Source organism: Rattus norvegicus, chromosome 8, assembly GCF_021556685.1.
Source record: "Rattus norvegicus strain SHRSP/BbbUtx chromosome 8, alternate assembly SHRSP_T2T, whole genome shotgun sequence".
Taxonomy (NCBI): domain Eukaryota; kingdom Metazoa; phylum Chordata; class Mammalia; order Rodentia; family Muridae; genus Rattus; species Rattus norvegicus.
In genome coordinates this window covers 92,144,031-92,169,035 of record NC_141541.1, presented here as the reverse complement: position 1 = coordinate 92,169,035, position 25,005 = coordinate 92,144,031, and the positions used below count along the sequence as shown (strand labels likewise).

Below are 25,005 nucleotides of genomic sequence, written 5' to 3'. Positions count from 1 at the left end.
CAGCAGTGATTGTGAGCAAAATCTAAGAGCATTGACAAAAAAAAATTCTCATGGATGCACATCTAAAAGATGTATGGTGGGAAGAAGGGAACTGGATTCAGAGAAACTCAGTGAGAGTCAGAAAGATTTACATTCCAAAAGGGTGTTCGACTGTGTTCAAACCTCAACAAATGACTCATAAAACAAAACCATTTCCGATGACCAATATGGAAAGTGTTTTTAAATGTAATCCCAAGCTAGACAAAGATAGCTTGCAGTAAAAGGTGCTCGGAGCTAAGATATTAGAAGCCCTGCATTGTTCAGAGGAGAGGCTGTCATGCTGCTGGCTTAGTCTTAGCTCTGTTACGTAGTTGTGCTTCAACCTAGGAAGGAAGAAATAGAATTTTTATTCCCTTAGGTAGAAATATAAATATTTGAGAGATCTGAAAAAATTAAAAATCGGCTGTGTAAATGTGGGCTGAGTGAAGTGGAAGATCCTGGAGAGGAATCCAAACACAGTCACAGAATGATTGCAAATGAACGTAGTCCAATTACACACAGGCACGTTGGGAATACATATAAGAAAACCGTTAACAATTCAGCTACATGGGTATTTTCTGAAACAAAGGGTCAAGTTATAATGAAATAAAAAAATGCAAAACATAGCTGTTAAATTTGTATTGATAATATACAAAAGGGTAGTTTCAAGTAAAAAGGCATGATCTGAAGAGTCTCCAAATGATTTCTTCTCTAAGAAACATATTTGAGGGTGAGGAAGATCAGCATTAATCTCCCACCCCTGCCCCAGGAAACCAGGAACAACGTGGGAAGGGGCTGGAGAGACAGCTCAGCAGTTAAGAGCACTATCTGCTCTTGCAGAGGACTTGGGTTTGGTTCCCAAAACCCACATGGTGCCTCACAACTGTCTATAACTCCAGTTCAAGGGGTCCGATGGCTTCTTCTGGCCTCTGAGGGCACTGGGCATGGCATGTGGTGCACAGGTAGACATACAGACAAAACATTCATATATAAAAATGCAAATAAATACATCTAAAGCTAAAGTGGGTAAAGAACAACTCACGACTGCATATCATGCAACATAAAGAAGTACACTGCACGGAAAAGTCGAGCATTCTAAATACACAAGCATCTATGGCCCCTCCTTCCTTCCCTCTCTTCCTCTTAGCTTTCCATGAATTCATAATTTTCCTGTCTCCCACCTGACTTCAAACCTATCCTTTTAGCTTAAAAATACATTATACAAATGACACAATTATAAGAAAATATAATAAGCACACCCACATAATCTGGGACACACTTCCCACGAGAATGGATGGATCAGTCAGACATAGTAAGACCATGGATGATGTGAACGAACGGGACAGTGTGACACCTCTGTAGATGGGCACTGGGTGTCGAGGGGCCTCATCATGACTCAGTCTTGTGTAGAGGAGCACATCTGGAGTGAGTTCAGGAGCGCGTCAGCTATGTCTGCCCAGACGACATCCTTTGCCGCACATCTCCCCATCCCCATCCTCTGGCTCTCCCCACCCTCCCCTGCCATGGTTCCTGAGCCTTGGTGGGGGGTGAGGAGTGAGACTGCTGTCCTACTTACGGCTGAGCTCTCTACTATAATAGAGGCTGGTGATTTTGGCCAGATAGAGATTTCTGCATTAACCACACCACCCTCTACAGTAGGAAACTTGGCTAATGAAGGTTTGGCACAGCATTAATCTGCAGGTAAAAATGTTTTGATGATAGTTTGACACCATGAACATTTAACAAAACGATAATAGTAGGTTCTCCAAGAGGGCCTATGGCCTCCCTAGCCATAGGCTCTCGATCAGGTTCACAGAACCAGGAATGAATTTCCTCTTATAGAGTGGACCTCAAGTCCAATCAAAAAGGGTTGGCTCCCGCAGGACGGTCATGCTATTACTACATACACTAGAGGGTACATTTGCCTGGCAAGTCATTACATAGGTCACTGAATCCATAACTAGGTAAGACTATTGGTGACTTTTGTCCTCCAGCATCCTACATAGCACCCTCTGGCACCATGAAGGCTAATGGGTAGGAAGAGAGCTTCTAGCTCAGCTGCAGCTTGAGTTATCCAATTCTTTTTACTGACATGTGATGTGTGTTCAGCAATAAGGTCTTAATTTCTGGTGGGCAACCAAGAGCAATGGTAATTATATAATAATAATAATAATAATAATAATAATAATAAACTACATCTTAAAGGAAGAAATAGCTTATCTCACTTTATATATGTAGTGTGTGTGTGTGTGTGTGTGTGTGTGTGTGTGTGTACACATATTGCTTTTGAGATTTTCTGGGTGCAGGTTCCCCATCATACGTAGAAGACACTATTTCATGGCAGACACCCTGGTCTTCTGACTTTTTCAATCTTCTGCTTCCTCTGCAATGGTCTTGAGCCTTACGTATAGGGCTATGCCGTAGACGTACCAGCCAGGCCTGGGAATCCACCGTCAGTTGTTCTACAAGTTATGACTAGTTGTGAATTTCTGTAATCGTCTCTATTTCCTGTAAAAAGACAAGGGATGAAAGCTAGTCTTATCTTTGGGTATAGTGATAAGTAAACTTAATATTTACCTGTCTAAGTACTTTTTGTGAGTGTCACTATGTCTTGATTTGATTTTGGTTCTCCTGAGCAGGAGATCAGGAGTGAGGGCACTTATCCCACAATGGTTATCTCTCTGCACTATGGACCACTCAGCAGAGTGTGATGCTGTGGACATCTATGCTGGGATTGATGCATTTAAGTGAATGAAATGAGTCATGTAAGAGTGAGTATCACAGAAACCAACTACATTGAACCGTACTACAAATCATTCAACAAATTTGAAACAGGTATATTGCAGACAGAATAATTAAGTTAGGAAGTAGTGATTTATGTAAGTGATGTTTCTCTGTGTTTGCCATACATCATGAGAAAGCAATTAATTTCTCATATCGGCACAAGGAACAGCTAATGACCACCATAGGAAAAGCCGATGTGATACTTAGACTGTTGTAGTTCGTTACCTAAATTCGAAGTTGGAGCAAATGCTGTTCCAAATAGAGGCAATCGCAGCCAGTAGAGAGGACAGGCTTGGGTGACTGAAGCAGCCACTTTAAGAGCAAACTTCGAGAAACGCTCAAAATTTGTTAACGTCAATAATGGTTTGTTCTTATTTGAAACAGCATATACTATGCTTCCCAGGCTGGTTCTGAACTCTTAAGCTCTCGTGATCCTCTGGTTCAGTTTCCTGACGAGCTGGAACTGTAGGCTTGCACCACCACACTCGGACACCATAATATTTTAACACCATAGTATTTTTCTAAAATAAAAGGGAAAAGTAATATGTGACAGAAAAGGCAAAATAACTAAATTAAAACTCCATATGAATGCCTTGGAGTCTAACTTCACACTCAAAGGATCCGGAACTGCTCCAGATTCTGTAAGACCTTCTCACTCTTCCTCCTTCCCATTGAGCATTGTTTGTGCAAAGTCATCAGAGTCTTAATTTTATGCTTACACAGGACAATGGATATAATTAAGTTTTTGTTATTACATATGTTTGTGTATTATTATATAAGATTTATATTTTAATATATATCATATATTTCTCTTATATATGTTAAAATATAACTCAAATATATATTATATATCTTATATATATCTTAAAATATAAATAGATTTAAGAAATATAAATTTCTTAAAATGAAGTTTCAAAAATCTAAGGCATACAATGACAAAAACATGGTGTCTACAGATGGCTATCCTAATTAGTTTGATGTTGGTAATAATTTCACCGTGTCTACAGGTATCAATTTATCCTAAACCATATTGTCATACTTCTTGAGTATACGTAATTTTTGCTTGTGAATTCTATCCCAATATAAGTGAAAAAAATTGACATTTTTGTCGGTGATGACTAATGAAACATAATAGGAATGGGAAAAGAAAATTTTACTAAGGGTCACTGTGTTTATGATTAATACAGATAAGTAATTTTAAAATCATTCTGATTATCTCTCTTGTGAGGGGACATACTCTATATGCTAATAAATAAATCAGTGCATGTCCCCATAGGAAAGAGAGATGCTTAGGGCCATTCTCACCCATTCACACTGCATGGTTTAAAAAAAAAAAAAAGCATCAAAGACGGTCGGAATGGCATCACGTTTCTTCATCGGCAACAACGGAGCATGCTCTCTTGAGAATCATCCCTAACAAACAAAGCACTTGTTCTATAGCTTACTGTCCCCTGCGCTGGAGCAATGACAAACAGATCACTCTGTAAGATGCTACGATTGCTTATGAAAATTTCGGAGGACTTGATTTCTTTTCAATTTGTTCAACAATTGATCGCCACCAGTGCTAAGGCTCCACCTAGGGCCCGTCTCTACAATTACACGCGTATTCATCGCAGTGATTTCAGTCTGTTTGATTGCAATACGTAAAGCAGTTATGCAAATAGGAGAACACTCAGGAGTGGATCTTCTCTCCCCCTCCCCCAGTTACTGTCTAGCATGTAAAAATTAGATTCCGTCATTCCCTCCTAGGGACTGAACGGTGAGGTGGTAAACCAGGGCAGCTTGCTCGCCAGGTAAGGATGTGGTTAATGCCTCAGTTCTTTGCCTTGGATCACTGCTATGCAGGAATGCAGCCAGGTGACCTTCAAAACGGGTGGTCGCCGCTCAGGGGGCAGTAAAGTGCAAAAACCAATCGCCTCCTGTGTGTCTCAGTGGATCAGTCGTGGGAGAGGCTAAACCAGATGGACCAGAGAAAGATCGAAGATCGGCCCTACAGAATTTGGTTCTTAACTTCCGGTGTCTTCCATTTACACTTTGATTAGATGGGTTTCTGGTCTTATCTCCTTGTTCAATTGGTGATGGGACTTTGTACATACGGTCTCTCCAGCAGTGAGTAAGGCAGAATGCTTTGAATGGAACCAGCGCCCCAGAGTGTTTTGACTCGCACCTGCCATCTGTCTGCTTAGTCACTGAGAGGCCCTCCTTCTCCGAAGTGATGATCTGTACTGGATACGGGAATTGGCAGCAACAGTTGTTGTGTTAGGAGATTGCCGAGTTCCCGGTTTTCTTTATTCTTGTCATGATAGCAGTATGGCATATTAATGTCTCAGATATTCACTTGGCTTGTTCTTGGAAATGCCATATGTTCCTAAAGCTAATTAATGTGGGGAGAGTGGGGGTAAACAAAGAGAAGGGAGTATTTTTTTCAATGCCATTCCGAAATTGTACACATGTAAGGCATTAGCACACAACCGGAAGCAGAATGGAACTCTCCCAATTAACTCACAGTGTCAGCCTTCAATTTCTGCAGGCAGATCCCAGCTTTCTACATTCCCTGTTGACAGCTAACTCCGTGCAATCTGGGTTAAATTTTGTATAAATGAAGATAGAGACATCAAGAACAGATTTCTTCTCACATATGGTGGCTGGAACCAGGCCAGTACTGTCTTTCCAGTGACTAGAGCAGGTCAGCACCTGGACAGAACAGGTATGCAGGCCCACTGTCCAATCGGGATGTAAGCCAGATATGTAGTAATTCGCTTAACGTCTATGACACACAGCAACGGCGAACTTAATTCTGACTTTGTCAACAGAACACACACACATGCGCATGCACGCATGCATACATGCACACACGAATGCACAATCATATTCAGCATAGGTAAAAATTAAAATAAACCTGCTTGTGTTCACTTTTTGAAATAAGAGCAAAAAGTCTTATCAAAGCACAATAAAGTTCTTACTACAGTAAAATGAAATGTTAAAAAAAATAGAACTCTACCATATTGCTGACGTCCTCTCCCATACACCTGACTTAGTATCACCATTTGTCTCCTTGCGTTCTGCTTTCTTTAGCCCCAGTAACCACTGTCTTCAATTACGTGTAAGGATTTAACTCATTTTTACACGTATTTATTTATTTCAGAAGCGCCTGTCAGCCATGGCGCGCCTGTGGAGGTCAGAGGAGAGTTTGCATGAGTCAGTTCTCTCTTTCCACCCTGTAGGGTTTTCAGATGGAGCTCCGGTTGTCAATCATGACAGCAAGTGCTCCTACTGGCTGAGCCATCTCACCTGGGGTAGGACTTTAATTTTTTTTAAATGTATCCCTAACCCCTAAGTAATACATTTATGGGTTTTATCTATGGTCCTCCTACTCTGAACACAATGGCTCTAGTGGGATTTCAGAAGCTAAGTGGGTCTAGTTAGTACTTGGAAGGGAGGTGTTTACAGGTATTTTTTTATGTGATTTTGTATTTTATAGATGTAGAAATGAAGTTTATGTAATTTTTATTACATTCATCAGCATTATGTGTTAGACATTCACTCATGAGGACACAGGAACATTCAGCACTCGACATCTGTGTGCAAGCATGTTTTGTACATGCATACATGTGAGTGTGCAGGTGGACACATCCACACAAGCACATGCGGAGGCTGGAGGACAATATCAGATATTGTCCTTTAGTATCCACACTCCACCTTATTCCCTTGAGACAGTCTCTTACAGAGTCCTGACACTTGATGGACTAGCCAATGGGTTTCTACCTGTGTCTTTCCCCCATGCCAAGGGGACAGGTGCTTGCAGCCATATCTGACTTTTTATGTGGGTGCCGAGGAATTGAGCTCAGATCCTCAAGCTTACACAGCAAGCGCTCTTACCCACTAAGCCACATCTCCGTTCCATTGTGCAGTAACTATTCCATTGTGCAAATGCAACACAACTTACGTAGGCAGCCTCATGTCCATGGTTCTTTGTGTGGCTTGCAGCTTTTACTGTTAAAAGCAGTGCTGCTGTGACTATTTTAGTATTCGCTTCCTGTTGAAGGTGTGTAAGGATTTCTGTCATCTGAGGGGTATTTCTCAAAGTGCATCTTTGGATTTTAGAACCAAGGATTCTGGTTTTTGGACACTGACGCTTACTCTAGTAGCCTCATTTCTGGAGTCCCGGGCTTTTGGCTTCAGACTGTAGCTTTCTTGGTTTGGAGACCTTTGGTGTGACACTGAGCCAAACTGCTAGCATCCAAGGGCTCCAGCTGACTGGCAGCCTTGCCAGGGGACTTCCTAGCCTCCCTGACCGTGTGAGTCAGTTCCACTAATAAACTCCATTTGTGTATGTTAAGTAGCCTATGATTTAACAACAGCATAATCTTGTGGAACCACCATGAGATGCAGCCACTATACAGTGCATGGCTGTACATCTCGCATATTGATCTGTAAGGGTCCATGGTTCACTGAAGAATGATACCCTGGACTCACATAGTATGTAAATGCGAAGAGTGTTGCGTTCTGCAGAAGTCCAGAATGCTGGGATCGCTCATTCCAAGATGGAGAAGTGAGGTCGCAGGCCTGATTTAAAGCACATTAGGGGAATTCTGGGGTAAGTGACATTTATCTTGCTCCATCTCTAGGGAACATTCCAGAACCATCAGCGGGACATAGGGGCTGGAAACTGTCACTGGGGAGGTTTGGAAACTGTTGTTGACACATTGTCCTTGCTTAAGACCAGGTGGTGGGGTAGCTTCTGATGGCAGGGCAATTTCTGACTAGCTGCCTGAAGCCTGTGTGTGTGTGTGTGTGTGTGTGTGTGTGTGTGTGTGTGTGTGTGTGTGTGTTATAGTAATTGGCTTGCCTGGGCTTGCCTGAACTTGCTCAGTTCTTAGGCCTAGTTTCCTGAACTGCCAGTTTGAAGCCTGTCATGGAGTTAGCCTAGCCTTCTCAGATCTAGTTCTCTGGAGTACCCTAATACATGAACTAATACATGGGAAGAGTGCTCGCTGTGTAAGCATTAGGTCCTGAGTTCAAAGCCCCAGAATTCTCATAAAAACCAGATACAGTGCCAGAAATCTGTAACCTGAGTACCAAGAGCAGTGTGAGAGAGGCAGGCCTCAAAGGGCTTTTGGGCCAGGCAGGTGAGCCTAATATTGAGTACCAGGTTCAGTGAGACATGCTGTCTCTAAAAACATACTGTGAGAAGCCCTAAGGGAAGATACTTGGAGTTGATCTCTGACCTCCATGAACACATAAGCAGGCACATATGTGCGCACACACACACACACACTCACACACACACACACACACACACTTAAAAATACATATCTGATGAATGATAAATCACAAAATAGTCCATTTCCTGAGAATTAATGTACTAATAAAAGATCGCAGGACTGAATCTTCTTAACACCCAGGATGTTGACAAAAGGCTGCATAGTATGAGTTGTTAAGGCAGCGGTTCCCAGCCTCGCTGATGCAGTGACACCCCTAACACAGTTCCTCTTGTGGCTACCCCCACCATAAAGTTATTTTCATTGCTACTTCCTGTCATTTTACTTCAGGTATGAGTTGTAATGTAAATATTCGATATGGGACCCCTGGGAAAGGGTTGTTCGACCACTGGACTGGAGTCTGTGCTCTTCTTCTGTGACTATGGTAGGGTAGAGAGGTGGGACCCAGCTGCCTCTGCGGTGCTGTCAAAGGGGGGCATCTTGTGCCCCAGCGTCTCCTGGAACTGCACTCACTCCTTGCTTAGTTAACATCAGCCTATTTTTCTGAATGAGATTTTTTTCTCTGTTTTAATTTTGAAAATTATTAGGACATAAATTCCCACTTAGATTAATGAGATGGAATTTCCCTGGCAAAAGAAGAAGAAATGAATGCTTTTTTTTTTCAATAGGAGAAAATGATATCGAACTTCCTCAGGAAAGGAGAACTACGTTCAGTTAAGACAATCGGGTTTTGTTTCTGTTTTCCTCTCTGCATGAGAAAGGGAATCTCTGCGTTTGGAATGGTTAATGTTATTTTCCTCTGCATAAGAGAAGGCAGTAATGGATGCCATGCACTTAATTCTCTGAATTTCTACACGAGTCTCCATTCTCTTGGGCTATAGAAAAAAAATCCCCATCTTTTCAAAAAACATGAGTTTAGTAGCAATTAGGCCTCTCAGTGACCTTTTTGCTTGGCAGAAGAAATGTTAATAATATAAAACAAAGCTGTATTTTATTCAATTTTTAGGTTTTGAACAGTTTTTAATTGGTTTGTACTTTTCTGGATTTGGAAATTCTGTCTTTTAACTTTTAAGAAGATTCAGTCCTGTGAAACCCTGATGTATTTTTCGAGGATCCTTAAAAATGAATACATGGTACACACTTTACTTTGAGTCAGATCTCTGTGTTAAGTCACTTTTCTGGTGCTGTGCTAAAACACTATATCTAAAACAACTTATGGAAGTTTATTTATTTTTATGTTTCCAGGGGGTTAGAGTAAGAAGCCTACAGTAAGAGAGGAGCAGCATAGCAGCAGGAACAGGAAGCAGAGAGGTAACATTTCATCCACACACAGGAAGGAGAAAGGGAGGAAGACAAAAGAAGACGGAAAGGGAGGGGGAGGGGAGAACAAGTGTAACAAGGCTATAACCTCAAGCCTTCAACCAGGTGACGCATTTCCTCCAGAGGCCCGCCTTCTAAGTTCCCTAGCCTTCCCTGGCGTGCCCATTGACTGTGAACCAGTGTTCAGACAAACCAGGCTACGCAGAGCACTTCACATTCAAACCACAGCACTCACTTCCATCCATGTTTCCGAACTTTTCATACCTTCGTTTTTTTTGTTGTGCATGAATAATATTGTATTGTGTCTATGGCCCGTGTTTTCATTACCCAGTCATTAGCTGATGAGCATCCAGACTGATTCTGTCTTTGCGGCAGGAAGTACAGATGTGCAAACACCTCCTCAGTAGGATAGAGTCCCTTGGGTAATGTCTAAGAGTGGTGTCGCTGCTGTCTTATTTAGTTTCTATTGCTGTGAAGACACACCATGACATTAATTGGGGCCGGCATGCAGTTCAGAGGTTTAGTCCATGGCGGGACCGTTATGGTGGGAAACATGGTGGCGTGATGCAGACATGGTACTGAGAAGGAACTGAGAGTTCTACATCCCAATCAGCAGGGAGCAGGAGACTGACACACATTTCCTCCAACAAGGCCAAACCTACTATAGTAGGGTCATTTCTCCTGATAGTATCACTTCCCATAAGCCTATGGGGCCATTTTCTTTCAAAACACCACAGCCGGTATGATGGCTAAAGAAACTCCATTTTGTACCAGGCACCCACTTTAGTAGCTGTTGGCCTGTGACCTAAATTCTTGAACCCACTAACCCCTTCCTCATCCCCAGAACTGTGTAACTGTTGTGAAATGATTAACCTCCTTGCTCTGGCCTCTGTAAACGCACTTTTTACTCTGTACAGAGGGGAGTGGGGCAGTTCCAAAGCTGTAAATTCCACAGAAGTGGAGTAAATGCTTTTTTTGACTTTGAAAGCCTTTTTCCACACACTTTGGTGTGGGTGTGTCTCTGATTTGGCTTAGAGACTGTAACCCTGCTGCAGTTTTAATATAAATTTTGGGTGATTATAATCTGGATCCAGTTTGGTGATCTTCTAGTGGTCTCAAACTCCGTAACAGCCGGGTCATATGGTAGAACTGCTTTTAGTTTCAGAGGAGACTGTACACTGCTTTCCACAGTGTCTGCACCAGTTCCCACTCCCAATCACAGTGAATAAGTTTTCCTCCTGACCCACATCCTCTTCAGCCTTTGTGACCATCTGTCCCCTCCCCCCTTGCCACATGTATCTATTACACATGTGTCTTTACATCTCTAGAAAAAGAGCCCCAGTATTTTCCCTCCTGTATATTTTCATCTTGCTTCTTCATGGTCCAGCTGAGGTTGTCAGTACAACGAAGCCAAACCGACAGGCTGGGTGCAGATTCTTCTGCCAAATTTTCTAGGTGTTTGGGTAGCGCGTCAAATGTAGTGCTATCTTCCCACCGTTGTTCAGCCCGCCTGTGAGGTTCACAACGATCTTCCCAGCTGGGTGATCGTCAATGATTTCAAATTCTCCAGTGTGATCATGCTTCATCATCGCAGGAATGGAGCGACGGATTTGGAGCGTGGCCTGATGAGGGACTGGCATTTGCTTTACTTCCCGGCATTGCGGAAGCTCTTGAGAGCTGGCCAGGGCGTTCATGCGCACCACGGTGATGGCAGAGAGAGATGACAGAAAAAGCACTGTTTGTTGTCTTGATGACTGCTGTGATATGGAGTCTCGATGTAGTTTTAATTCGCATTTTTTCTGGTGGCTGAGGATAGTGAACACTTTACAATTTTTATCGGCTGTTTATGTCTCCTCTTTTGAGATTTGTCAGTTGGGTTCGCTAGCCCATTAATTGGCTGGTAGTGGTGTATAATTTTATAGTTATCTATATATTTTAGATATGACCCCTTTGTCTAATGTGTATCTGCCAAGAATTTCCCCCATTGGGTAAGCTGTTCATTTTGCTGATAGTATCTTTTTCTGCATAGAAGCTTTAAATTCCATGCGATCCCATTTGTCAATCCTTGGAGCTAATCCTTGTGTTACTGGGATTTCTGGTCAGATGCTGGTAAGGCGTGTTTTGGTTTCATCTGCTTCTGGGGTTCACTTAATCTCTTTATTGATTTCTTCAGTAATTCCCTGGTCATTTAAGAATATATTGTTCAGTCTCTGCTCTTTGCATAATTTTTTTACTTTCTCTTGCTATCGCTTTCTAATATTATTCTATTATTCAATAAAATGTAAGAAATAGGTTAAATTATTTTGAACTACTAAGGTTTTCTCTGTGATTTAGAATGTATGTGTTTTAGAGAAGGGGTCATAAACTTGGCGAGAAGAATGTATATTCTATATCTGTCGGATGGGATGGTCTAAAAGTATCTGGTGGATGGGGTAAACTTAGGCATCTCTTTGGTTTATTTGAACTGTAGTGTAGTTAAAACCCGATGTTTCTTCCTTGATTTTTTTTTGTTTGTTTAAACAGCCTATTTAAAACTGTGAGTGGGGTATTGCAATTACCCATGGTCATTGAACCAGGAACCATCTGATCCTTTTATACTCATTCATATTTGTTTTATAAATCGGGAGCCCTAACATCGGATGCATATATATTTATAGTCTTTATATCCTTTAGTTAATCTTTTTTCTTTATTAATAAATGTAGCTTTCTTCATCTTTTTGAACTAATTATGGGTTGAATACCAGTTTATGAGACAGGAAAGGAGCTAACCCAGCTTATTTTGGCTTCTGTTTGCTTCATAGATTGACTTTCATCCATTGATAAATCCCAGTCTAGAGGTGCCGTTGTCAACATCATGCTTTTCTTATGGACCCGATAGTTGTATCTAATTCTTGAATTGAGTCAACTGCTATACATCTATTTGTTGATTATTTGATGCCATGTATATCGAAGATTATTGACTTTCTTACTGTCTACTGCCATGACAAAACACCATGGCCAATACAACTTATAAAAGGAAGCACTTAATTTGGGACCCAGACTTCTAGAGGCTTAGAGTCTGTGATCATCGTGGTAGGGAGCATGGCGGCAGGCAGAATGGAGTGTTACTGGAGCAGTAGTTGAAAGCTTACATCTGATCCACAAGCATGAGAGAGAGGTGGGGAGGGAGAGGGGGAGGAAGGGGAAAGGGGAGGAGGCAGAGAACAAGGAATGGCATAGGCTTTTAAAACCTCAAAGTCCATCCCCAGTAACACACCTTCTTCAACAAGGCCACACTCCACCAAGAAGGCCATACTGCCTTATCCTTCTCAAACATTTCTACCAACTAGTGAACATGCATTCAAATGTATCAGCCAGTGGAAGGGTGCATCTTCATCCAAACCACCACAATTATTATAAAGAGATGTTTTAATGTCTGTGACGTCTACTGATTACTTTTCTGGTTGGTTGGATCGTTCCTTGTTCTTCCCTTGTTCAGTTTGGGGCTTTCCTTATTAACTGTTGAGGATGACGAGTTTCTTCTCACCTCTCTGTTGTATCTTTCTATCAGGACTCGTGATCGCGACTGTCTTCCTGCACTCTCTGTAGAGTTTCTATCAGGACTCGTGACCTCGACTGTCTTTCCTACACTCTTTGTAGAATTGCTTTCACTCTCTCCTGCCACGTTGGTTTGGTCGCCACGAACTGAGTCTCTGCTCATGTTGACAACTATTGGAAGAACGATTTTTGGACTCAGCAATCTTGGTTTGCAATTGTTTTCTTTCAGTCCTTGATCTATGTCATTCTATGCTTTTTTGGATGTTAGGGTTGGCAGGGTAAACTCTTGTTCCATTGTGACGTGCTCGCCTGTGTGGATGAGTTGGCACTTTTTGCTCAAACAACTTTTAATAATCTTTCCTTGGTTTGTATCTTTGGCATCTTGAATGTATTATTTGGCCTTTTTTTTTTTTTCATCTCAGCTCAGTCCTCGTGGCTTCTTGATTGTATCCCAGAGTTCCAGCAGGTTCTAATCCTATTTTTTCCTTATTGCTGTTTACATTTTCTTTGTGTTCGGTCCCTGGTCATCTTTCAACTGCTTGGCCAAGTTAAGCGATGGTGTTTTCCACTGTGGATTTATTTTGTTTAATTGGTTGGGTTTTGGTTCATTAGACTTTTTATTTCCTATATTTTCATTGGTTTTCTTTACCAAGATTATTCTTTGCCTATTTCATTCCACGTTGTTGCCGTGCTCGTCCACTTTGCTCATTCTCTCCCCTGTGCTGTTGCTTTTCCTCTCTGGGGTTTATAGCAGATTCGTCTGCGTATTTATATCCTCTTTAAGGTTAACAATCATTTTTATTAGTAAGTGCTTGAAATAGTCATCATGTATCTTACCTACCTCGGTATCTTTTAATTCAGTAACTGAGACATCGCATTTTTCTTTATTGAGGAATTATGTTGTTCTTTTGTTTCCCTTCGTGCCTCTGGTGTTTCTGGACTCCACTCTGCTTATGCGCTGGTTTGGTTTTCTTATCTGGTTATACTTGGGATTCTTATCTAGATACCTATTCAGAGCATGATGAATCCTTACCACTTGGTGAGTCAAAACCGAACTGTTAAAACAACAGCAACATCCAACCATTTAAGACATGAGTTTACAGCCAATTAAAAGCCACCAACCCGTCACCAATAAGAATAAATAGAAAATGACGATGCTAATGTGAAATGCGCTATGAATTTAAAAATTATTTAGAATAAATGTGGAACTAGCAAAGGAATTCGATGAAGGAAGGGGGCACAGATGGGAAAACAAAAGAGATGTAAGGTTAATAACTGAAAACGAAAGGAAAAGGAGTGGGGAAGAATTTTGTAGAAGATGAGAGAAAGGGCAAAAAAAAAAAAACCAACAAAAAAGAAAATGGACAGGCAAGGTTTCTCAGTAATGAGGAAGCTCAAAACGTAATTAGATAAACATAAGAAGGACAATGACATGAAAAGATGAATTAGAAAATTGGAGAAAGCCATAGGAAATCATGCTATTGTATAAGCTTACTCAAACAATGATTTATCACTGGGCAGTGGTGGCACATGCCTTTGGTCCAGCACTAGGAGGCAGAGGCAAGTGGATCTCTGTGAGTTTGAGGCCAACCTGGTCTACAGACAAGGACAGCTAAAGATACACAGAGAAACCCTGTCTCAAGAAACCGGATGTGTGTGTGTGTGTGTGTGTGTGTGTGAGTCTGTCTGTCTGTGTTTATAATTTTGGCTCATCTCCAGGCCTCTGACTGTTTTATTGTTTAAAGTCTAAGTAGCTAAAGCATAAACCCATACCTAGAATTTTCTAAAGATGTGATGACTGGGTCAAGAGTGCTAATTTGTTAAATACTTGGAAAAGTATTTAGAGGTCCCTGAAGTGATATGAATTTTAGATATTACTATGTTATGCTCATGTTTACAATTTTGAAATATTTTATTATATAATAGCCTCATAAGACAAGAATTACCATTGTCTCCATTTCACAAATAAAAGAAGTTTAGAGAACCTAACGAATTCCCTAAAGTCATACACTTAGTAAGTGACAGATCTAGGATCTGAACCTAAATAGGATGAAGACAGAAATCAGGACCTTAGCCATACACACATGCCCACACATAAACTTACATATACACATATACATTCTTACATTCTATGTATGCATATGTATTTTTGATAGTTGGCTTTTGTCAACTTGTCACAAACCAAACGCATTTGTGAAGAGAGGATCTTTATTGAGAAAATGCCTCCATAAGATTGCCTGAAGACAAGTCTATGGAATATCGTCTTGATTAACAATTGATGCGGGAAGGCTCACCCCACTGTGTGTGGTGCCTTCTCTAGACAGGTGGTCCTGGATTGTATATGAAAACAGGCATGTCAAGCCATGAAGAACAAGCCAGTACATGGTATTCACCTATGACTCTGCTTCAATTCCAGTCTCCAGCTTTCTGCCTTGAGTTCCTGACGTAACTTTCCTGGATACTGAACTACAAGCCATAGATGAAATAAACCCTTTCCTCCCCATGCTTTGGGTCATGGTGGTTTTTTTGTTTGTTTGTTTGTTTTTTATCACAGCAGCAGAAACGCTGACTGAGATAGTTTAATATACACCTAAATGAACAAATAAAACTTGTTAACTAATTATAACATAACAGATAATGGTAATATTAGAAATGCATATTAAAATGTTATAAACAACAGACAAAACTGTTATTAGTATGCATAAATAAAATGGTTTTGCCATGATTCTGAGAGTATTTATAACAAAACAAACCCCACACAATTGTCTTGCTCTGAACCTGTGATAACTTATAAAGATGTACCATAATAAACTTAATAACTCTAATAAAAAGTAGTATTATACAACTAGGAAATAATCCTGCAGAAATAAATTGCAGGAAGTAAGCAGACTCTATAGAAACAAGAGCATTGTTGGCCAGTGTCCTTTAATCTCTGCCCCCTTTCTGAAATCCTATTAAGTTCTCCTTCCCCATGCCTCCCGTTTTCACATCTTTATGTAGGTCACTGGCTGACTCTGGCACGACTCAAACCTCCAGCACTCTGACCTTAACCACCCCTAATTTTTAGCTTAAAATCCATAGACAGGCAGAATCATAATGGTTCAGTTTGTCAAGTGTCCACAAATATTTTGAACTAATAAAAGAAGGGTTTGGAACGTGCACACATGAACACACAGGTCCATCCCCTCTACATACCTTGTGTATGAAGGGCAATTTAATGTCAGAATGTAAGAAAAGAGAAAACGGGGGTTATTTTTGGAGTAACGATGAAACAAATTTGAGAATATATTTTCTTCAATAAAGTCAAATGTAGTAATGATGGTTTACTTGTATGCATGCTTGCCTTCAAGAATGTGGAGCGCAAAATAACAACAGTTTAAACAGTCCCAAGATGTTGTTTGAATTTTTTAATTAGTAACACTACTTTTTAATTGATTAATATGCTCATACACTGTTTCATAATTTAAAAACTTGTGATAATATATGAGCTCATTTTGCATAATGATTATGAAACATCTGAGGCAGGACGACTTTATAAAGCAAAGAAACCTATTTAGCTTACAGTTCAAGGGATGGTCCATTAGCACTGCTCTGGGGAGGAACCCAGCAAGAAACTCATTATAGACAGCATTCCAAGGCTTGGAGCATGTGGGAAGGGAAGAGACTGAACTTAAAAAAGGGGCCCATTAAAGGATGGAACAGCCGAAGATTAAATAGAAAGGAAGAAAGAGAAAAGAAAGGAGAGGAGAGGCTAGGCACGCTGGGAAAGCAAAGTAAAGAGCCATAAACCATGTAAAACGTTAAGAGTGGTTTTCTAATCACTCCTATGCAAACCCAGGAGATGCTACCAGAGTTGTCTCACTATTTATAAAAGTAGATGTTTTAGTCAGGGTTTCAACTGCTGTGAACAGACACCACAACCAAGGAAACTCTTATAAAGGACAGCATTTAGTTGGGGCAGGCTCACTGGTTCTGAGGCTCAGTCCATTATCATCATGATGGGAAGCATGGCAGCAAGCAGGCAGGTATGGTGCTAGAGGAGCCGAGAGTTCTACACCTTGTTCCAAAAGCAAACAGGAAAAGACTAGCTTCCAGGCAGCTAGAAGGGTCTCAAAGCCTACCCCCAAAGTGACACACTTCTTCCAACAAGGCCACAGCTAATAGTGCCAATCTCTGACTGGGCCAAGCATATTCAAACCACCACAGTAGGATCCCACTGACACATAAGCCCATACAAGAAAGATCCCACCACCTTTCTCAATGTAAGACTGAGGAACCAACTTTTAACATATCAACTGCTGAGGGCACAAACAACATTCAGACTATAGCACATGGTCCATTGTCATCGTCCCGATGAGGGGCTGGGAACATGGATTAGGGAAGAGCCACTGGCTGTGTGAGCTTAAGGAATTGAGGTGAGGTCCACAGAAACAAATAAGAGCGAGACACGGTAGCATGAGCATCTGCAAGCTCAGCGCTCCCATAGGCAGATGGAAGGCAGAGACCGGGGGCTTCCTGAAACTTGTGGGCCAGCCGGCCTCACATATGTGAGAAAAAAGAGAAATAAAGAAAAAAGAAAAGAAAAAGAAATCCTGTCTTAACCAACCAGGAAGGGAAATTCCAATACCTGAGGTCGTCATCCTCCATACACGCACCAATGATGCACGCATGCTCACATCACACACAAGAGAACACACAAATACATACATTGAACACACAGAAGATATCCAGATGCTCAGGGTTGTTCTCTATCTCGGCCAGGTGCACAGGAGAGGCATTTCTTCCCGCCTTTCCCCAGTTATGCCGCACATCTATATGCTGACACTATGCAAAATGGACTTCAGATATAGTCAGGTAAATAAAACTTACAATTAAAACTCAATATCATTCACTGCTTATTCTTCTCCCAAGTACAGCTGAGGCAAAGTATGACTCACACATGTAATTTATATTCAGTTTGTGTTGGGAAGTGATACGTTAAACCATTTTGAGTCCTATTTTCTGTTCCTTGCAGTTAAAAACTAATTATACATCTGAACTAAAACACTTAAAATAAATATTCTTGTTTAACTCTCACAGGTTCCACTGGTCAGAATCTTTTGTTTCACCATTTTTTTTGAGATGGAATTTTGATATATATGATGAGATTATAGGTATGTGCTGTCATACCCAGCAATTAGAATCTCTATGCTTTCATTGATGTTTCTGTTTCTTTTGGAGGTTGGCAGAATAACTTCTCTTTCCTTATCGAAGACTTGACCATGATGGTGAAGGTTCTTTGTAGGCACCAGCTGGACCTCGTTGTGTTTGTGTGGGTGTTGCCTTCAGCATCGGGTCCTTGTCAGCCTGTGGCAAACCTGGGTTATTTGGGAATTTCCACAGGATCCCTTTGGCCAACATTTCAACTGGATCTAACCCAATCTCAGTACTGGAAGCTTTGTTGGGTGACAAAAGATGGCCAACTGAAACTTCACTTCCCTATTTGGAGACTTTGTTTGGATCATCTTCATGTATTTCTGGAAGTTTCTACTGCACTAGGTTCCGTAACACCCCTCAAATTCTGCTCAATTCTAGTTGTCTCTCCCTGAATTCCTTCCCTCAGCCAAGTATCTCCCCATCCAATCCTTTGGTTCCCATTCCCTCTGTCCCAGTCCACCCATAAAATCTATCCTATTTCCTCCCCCCCAGGGATATCCATGTGCTCCCCCAGCCCCTTCCTCTAAACATAAGCTCTCTGGGTCTCTGGATTATAGCTTAGTTATCATTTATCTAAGAGCTAATGTCCACATACAAGTGAAAACATACCACATTTATCTTTCTGGGTCTGGGCTACCTCATTCAGGATGACTTTTTCTAGTTCCATTCATTTGCCTGCAAATTTTATGATGTCGTTTAAAAAAAAAAAACAACAGGTGAGTAATACATCACTATGTAAACACAACACATTTTCTTTTTCCATTTTTCTATTAAGGGACATCTAGGTTGTTTCCAGTTTCTGGCTGTTATGAATAGAGAAGCACTGAACGCGGTTGAGCACGTGTCCTTGTGATAGCACACTCTGTCCCTTGTTCATCTTCCCAAGACTGATCTTGAGATAGGTCGATTCCTATCTTTCTGAAAGAGAACCTTGGTTGGAAGACCTTGCTTTTCAGTTCTCAGTCCACAATGTCCAGATAGGCTCTCTGAGCTCCATGTGCCTGGTATTATCTTGCGAGTGTGTCTAAGCACAGAGGATGACCCTGCACAGAGCTTCCTGCAAGTGCTGCATGACTCAGCACATAAATCCGGCTCAGCCCTTCCTGCTGTATGACCATTGATACTGGGAAAGTAAGTTGTTAGGATGCAAGGCTGTTTTCTTGTTTTTGTCCTTTCTGTGTGCCCCTTCATATTCCCACCATGTTAAGACGCAACACAAGACCTGCACCAAAGCTAAGAAGATACAAGCACCATGACTCCAGATAGCTAAGCCTCCAGATTCATGAGCCAGGATAAACCTCTATTCTTAATAAATCAACCGGACTAAACACAGTGGTATTCGTGTGTGTGTGTGTGTGTGTGTGTGTGTGTGTACGTATATGCATATGTATGTGTATGTATATGACATTTCATTATGTTTATCATTGTCAATTTAATCTTTTGTCTTCTGTGTTTATCTGTAGCATGTGTTCACATGTAGGGACATATGTATGTGGGGTTACCATTTACACTTGTTTGAAGACCTAGGGCTCACATCAGCAGTCTTCTGTATGAAATTCATTCCTTTGAGGCAGTATCTCTCAATCAAACCCAGAACATGCCTGCTATAAGAGCAAGTCTTTTTTTTTTCTAAACTTTTTTTAATTTCATATATGTGAGTACACTGCTGCTGTCTTCAGACACACCAGAAGAGGGCATCAGATTTCATTACAGATGGTTGTGAGCCACCCTGCGGTTGCTAGGAATTGAACTCAGGACCTCTGGAAGAGCAGTCAGCGCTCTTAACCGCTGAGCCATCTCTCCAGCCCAAGAGCTAGTCTTGTTAGGCAAGCTTGAACTGAGACCTTTTTCTTCCTTCCAAGGCTGGGATTATAGGTAGGTGCTACGCCAGCTGGGCCTTTACATTGAGTTCTGAAAAATGAAACTTCATTTCTTTTGTTAAATAACCATTGTTTTAACCCCAGAGTCACCTCCCTAGCTGAAGACTTTTCTTTGTTGAGATGGTCTCTTGCTCTTTTGCCCAAGCTGGCTTTGAAGTCATGGGTTCAAGTGATTCTCGCCCTGCCTCAGCCTTCCAACTAGCCGGTTGGTAGGTACTGCGGCTCAGCTTGATAGACAGAGTGCTTTGTTCTTACATGCTATCGTATCCGTTGACTCCACTACCTCTTTCAAGGCATTTGTACTTCCTCTAGTCAAGGACTCAGCCTGATGTCAGGCACTGCATTTGCTTATTATCCCCTTATTCCCTGTCGTGAAAAGAACATTTCCATGACTTTTTTTTTGTCCACAACACTGACAACTTTAGAACACAGAGTGCTTCCTTGTCTTCTAACAGAAGGTTTCTCATTGGAGGTTGGCCTGAAGTTTCTGCACGGTGAGACTTTTATCAGCCATAATCAGTTGGTACTGCCAACCAGACCAACTCCGCCTTGGCTTCAGGCTCCCTCTTAGAGAACTTGACCTTAGGTTAAACTTGAGCTAACCACCAAGCCTGCACCTAGCACTAGTCTCCAGGTCACTCCCTAACAACCACCAACCAGGAGGAAAGCAGAAGTTAAAGCTGTACCTAGAGATATTTACTTATAAAGGTTTATGGTTTGGCTCCCAGCACTAGCCAATTATTTGAAAGGACAACAAGTTCTATTATAGCCCCCCAATCAGATGTGTGCCAAGCTGAAACGCCCGTGATTGTTTGCTTGCCTGTGTAAACGCTTTCTTGAAATGGGGCTTGGGGCTTCAGCCTCCTGCATCATTGATGACAGTGTGGTCTGGGCTCAAGCTTGAATAAAGACCCTTGTGCAACTGCATCAGAATTGGCTCCTTGGTGGTCTTTTGGGACTTGCAGAACAGGCACAACACTACATCACGTTCCAGGTGCCACATACTGTCCATCTGTTTCTCATAGGTAATTGTAGTCACACAGTTTGGTAGCACAACAAAGGGTCAAAAGGGAAATAAACTTCATGCCTTTAACTTATTACCCATTAAGAACACGATGTGTGTTCTCTTTCACCCCCATCCTTGTATACTTCTGGTAACTTTGCCAGAAGATACTGGGCTCAGCACAGACCCAGATCATTTATAGTCCCAAAGTCCCTCTTCGGACTGATTAACTAAAGCCTATGGATTCTAAATAGTTATTTGAATAGCTGTGAAGAGATATCAAATTCCTCAAGATTAAAAAGGAAACAAGTTGGGTGTGGTGGTGCACACCTTTAATCCTAGCACTCTGGAGGCAGAGGCAGGTGGATCTCTATGAGTTCCAGTCCAGCCTGGAACTCTGACTTGAAAAAAGAGAGAGAGAGAGAGAGAGAGAGAGAGAGAGAGAGAGAGAGAGAGAGAGAGAGAGAGAGGAGTGCTACTGATGGCAAACCTTGTTCCATAAAATATCACTGGTAAGTCCCCAGAATCAACTCAGATGTCAGTCTATCAGAGAAAATCATATCATTGCTCAGAGTGAACATAAAAATCACTAATTTTGTAGGTCACCCACCGGACAGTACATCCATTTTTTCTCCACTCTCCCTGCTATAAGGTAACACACCTGTGGCATGTGGGCTATGATAATAACAGTTGCCCAGGCTTCTTATTACACAGAAACTTAGACGCCACTTTCTCTGAAAACACGGACTCTACTCAGTTCTCCAGATGCCTGGTGGACGACTAAACTTGGGCAGCGGCTCAAGCACTGAAACCCCCCATTCCTACCATCTTAGTTCCACACCAGAGCCCAAGGCCGGAGTGATTACGCAAGATGTGGATGCCCACAACAGGACAAACTCCTCAGTGTCTAGGCCGTCAACTTGGGAGTCTGCAGCCCTCAAGGCCAGGATGTTTATATACAAGGGGGAAAATATATTTCAAAACTGTACCCAGGATCAGTGGGATATGATCAAACTCCAGTGGGCCCCTGCAAACTCACTGGATTGCTTCCGTTGTCCTCTGAGTCGCTGCTGTCTCCTTCAGCCCTAGGGATGTTCTACTGTGTAGCTGGTAAGGCAGGCTCTGTCTGTGTCCATTATCCCCACATCACTGGTGTCAGCAGTATTGATTTTGATCATTCATTCCAAGTTCTGTCTGCTTTTCCTGCTACATACTTATCAGTTTTATTTTGGCGCCTATGAGGGAATACGTGTGGAGACATTTTTAAACCGTGCAAATATCTTTCCCCTCACAGAGTTGAAATACATTGGTAAACTCGCCTGTCTTAGTCCTTACACGTGACTTCACAATAATAACTTCCCATCTCCAATATGCACCCCGATACACAATAGTCAGCACTCAGCATTGTCCTGTATTAAAGCACCCCCTCTTTGTGTCTGTCCGTGTGTGTATGGACAGGGGTGTGTGTGTGTATGAACAGGTGTGTGTGTGTGTGTGTGTGTGTGTGTGTGTATACAGGTGTGTGTGTTTGTGTATGGACAGGTGTGTGTGTGTGTGTATGACAGGTGTGTGTGTGTATACAGGTGTGTGTGTGTGTGTATGGACAGGTGTGTGTGTGTGTATGACAGGTGTGTGTGTGTGTGTATGGACAGGTGTGTGTGTATGTGTGTGTGTTTCTGTGTGTGTATGTGTAAGTATGTGTATGTGTGCTTGTGTGTGTGTGTGTGTGTGTGTGTATGTGTGCTTGTGTGTGTGTGTTATTGATACAACCTCATGGGTTCCTTTATTCAATGATTTATATTTATTACTAAATAACTATTTTGGTGTTCAACTGGTTCCTTATTTGGTAAGTGGGGCTCCCTTCAGCCTGGCTGCCCTGTCTTTTGTGATGCATTCACAACCACTTCCCCAGTCTTCTCTCCTCTGCTTTCTCTTCTCTGCTTCATCTTTCCTCCTCTTTCTAGAATTCCCTGCCTTCTGAACAACTTGCTTCCTGGTATATCCAAGTGTTTCAGGCCGACTCTGTTCCATCTTCTGCCGACCTGGCCCAAGCTGGGCAAACCAATCCATTCCTTCTAGAATGCCCAGGCTCCGTCTTCCAGGAAAGAACGTTAGAGACCAAGATCTCAGCGCAGCTGAACATGCTTGATGCTGCACGAATCCCTTTGCCCCCCACTAACTCCCAGGCTTTCTGCCCCACAGTTGATTTCCATCCTTCCTCAGCAGCAGCTGCCTTCCTTCATTCATGTAGTTGCCCTTAGATACTTCTGACTTGTTTCATCCTGCTGCCTTCCTTTGGCTTCTGCAACACAACTTTATCAATCACCTCTTGTTCCTAATTCATTTACAGAACCAATGGGATTCTCGTTCTTTAAACACTGATACATATTTGTTTCTTTTCTTCTTTGTTTTTAAAAACTTTTTATTAATTCTTTCTAAATCTCACGTTATGCATACCAGTCCCACTCATCTCCCCGTCTCTTCGTATCTGCCTTTGTAACCTTCCCCACAAAAGAAAATAAGAAAAATAGATACAAAAAATTAAAAACAAAGGAACAAAACGTCTTGTTGCTGAAGCTGCAGGGTGGCATGGTATATCACACACTCTACCCTTTTGTCTAAACATCTTTACTTGCTAACATCCATTGCAATGACTCCTTGCTCTGGTACAAGGACTCTGGCTTCTCCTGTTGTTGCTCTGTGTCATGGGGATCCCACGGCTTCGGATCAGCAGGACCTACCCCTTCACATGCTCCAGTAGTTCACAGATGCAGTAGATGCTCATGTGGGCCAACTCAAAGCCCAGGATCTTGGCCTGGGTGGTAGCTGACTTGGTCACCCAAATGCCACAACCAGCAAGGGACAGGGTCAGCTCTCCTCTCTCCTGCCCTCCAGACCAGTTCACCCTCACCTTTGCTGGCTGGAACAGCTCTAGTGTGCAGGTGAGGTACAGAGGCCGATCTCCTGAATGCTGGACCTGGTTGCGGGGGGTGAGATGGGAGGGTGGGAGTTCTGTGCAGCCCTTAGACATCTACATGGTTCCAGGTAGCAGGCCAGGTCAGGGACATCAGCATGGCCTTTGATGATAACATGGGCTATGGACAACATCACAGAAGCCTGTTGTTGCATGGCCACAGACCCAGACATGGCCCTCAGTGGCAGCACCTGCCATGACTTCACCATAGCCTCAAGTGGCAGGGTGTGCCACTCACATCAGAGCACTCATCAGGCTGTGCCTCACCGCCCTTGGATCTCTAGTTCCGCCCCTGTTCACAGAGCTCAAACCACTGCTTCTTTTTCATTCCCATCTCTCCACCACACACGGTGGCGGTGGCGGGCTGCTCCCTGGGTATCTTTTGCCCACCCTTCTCTTTTTTCAACTTTGAGTCCATGAAGGTTGATTAATCTATTCTTCTCCTTTCGAATATTGTTGCGAGTGTATGGTGAGAGTATGATGTGATCTAATTTACAAGTTCATGTCTCGGTTGGTCTACTATTTAGATCTAGAAGATTAGCTTCCCATTAGCCTTAGCCCATCTCTCCTCTCTTCGAATACTATGAACTGTTTTTTTTTTCCCTCCTCGATTCTAAATTTGTTAATCCTGTCATTCATTCATCTGGCTATTCGGTTTGTGTCAGATATTATAATAGAAGAAACAGGCACACCCTGTAGTGTCACTTTAAATTAAGTCTGTACCACCAAAACAGTCATAACCGTTTTCACTTGGTGATAACACAGAGGTTTATTCTGCTATTTTGTGATACATGTGCTTGAATAGTTTCATGAGTAACAGTTAAATTCGAAAACACCCACAGGGCTGAGAAGGCCTTTGGTGGATGCCTTTCCTTTGTCACCAGAAGCTCTCATTGAACTGCAGTCGTTTCACCGCTGGTCTGCTGGCCTCTGAGGGGGCTCTAGTGGTGCGCTGTTCCTATTTTACAATGAACTTAGAGAGAGTGCGTTGTTTTTCTAAGTACTAATTAATGGGACTCTGGTTTAAATATACTCAAATAAAGCCTCTCCTTTTCAAAATTATGGTGAAAT

The 25,005-nt window shown here is 42.1% G+C and overlaps 1 long non-coding RNA gene across 1 annotated transcript; it reads right to left on the bottom strand.

The window, feature by feature from the left end:
• Window positions 1-191: 191 nt before the first annotated feature.
• On the bottom strand, window positions 192-24,020 carry LOC148004276 (uncharacterized). The gene is made up of 4 exons (XR_015627363.1): window positions 23,702-24,020; window positions 22,000-22,195; window positions 2,449-2,526; window positions 192-362 (listed from the first exon to the last, which is right to left on the bottom strand). It is a non-coding gene; the product is annotated as an uncharacterized LOC148004276 (long non-coding RNA).
• Window positions 24,021-25,005: the final 985 nt, after the last annotated feature.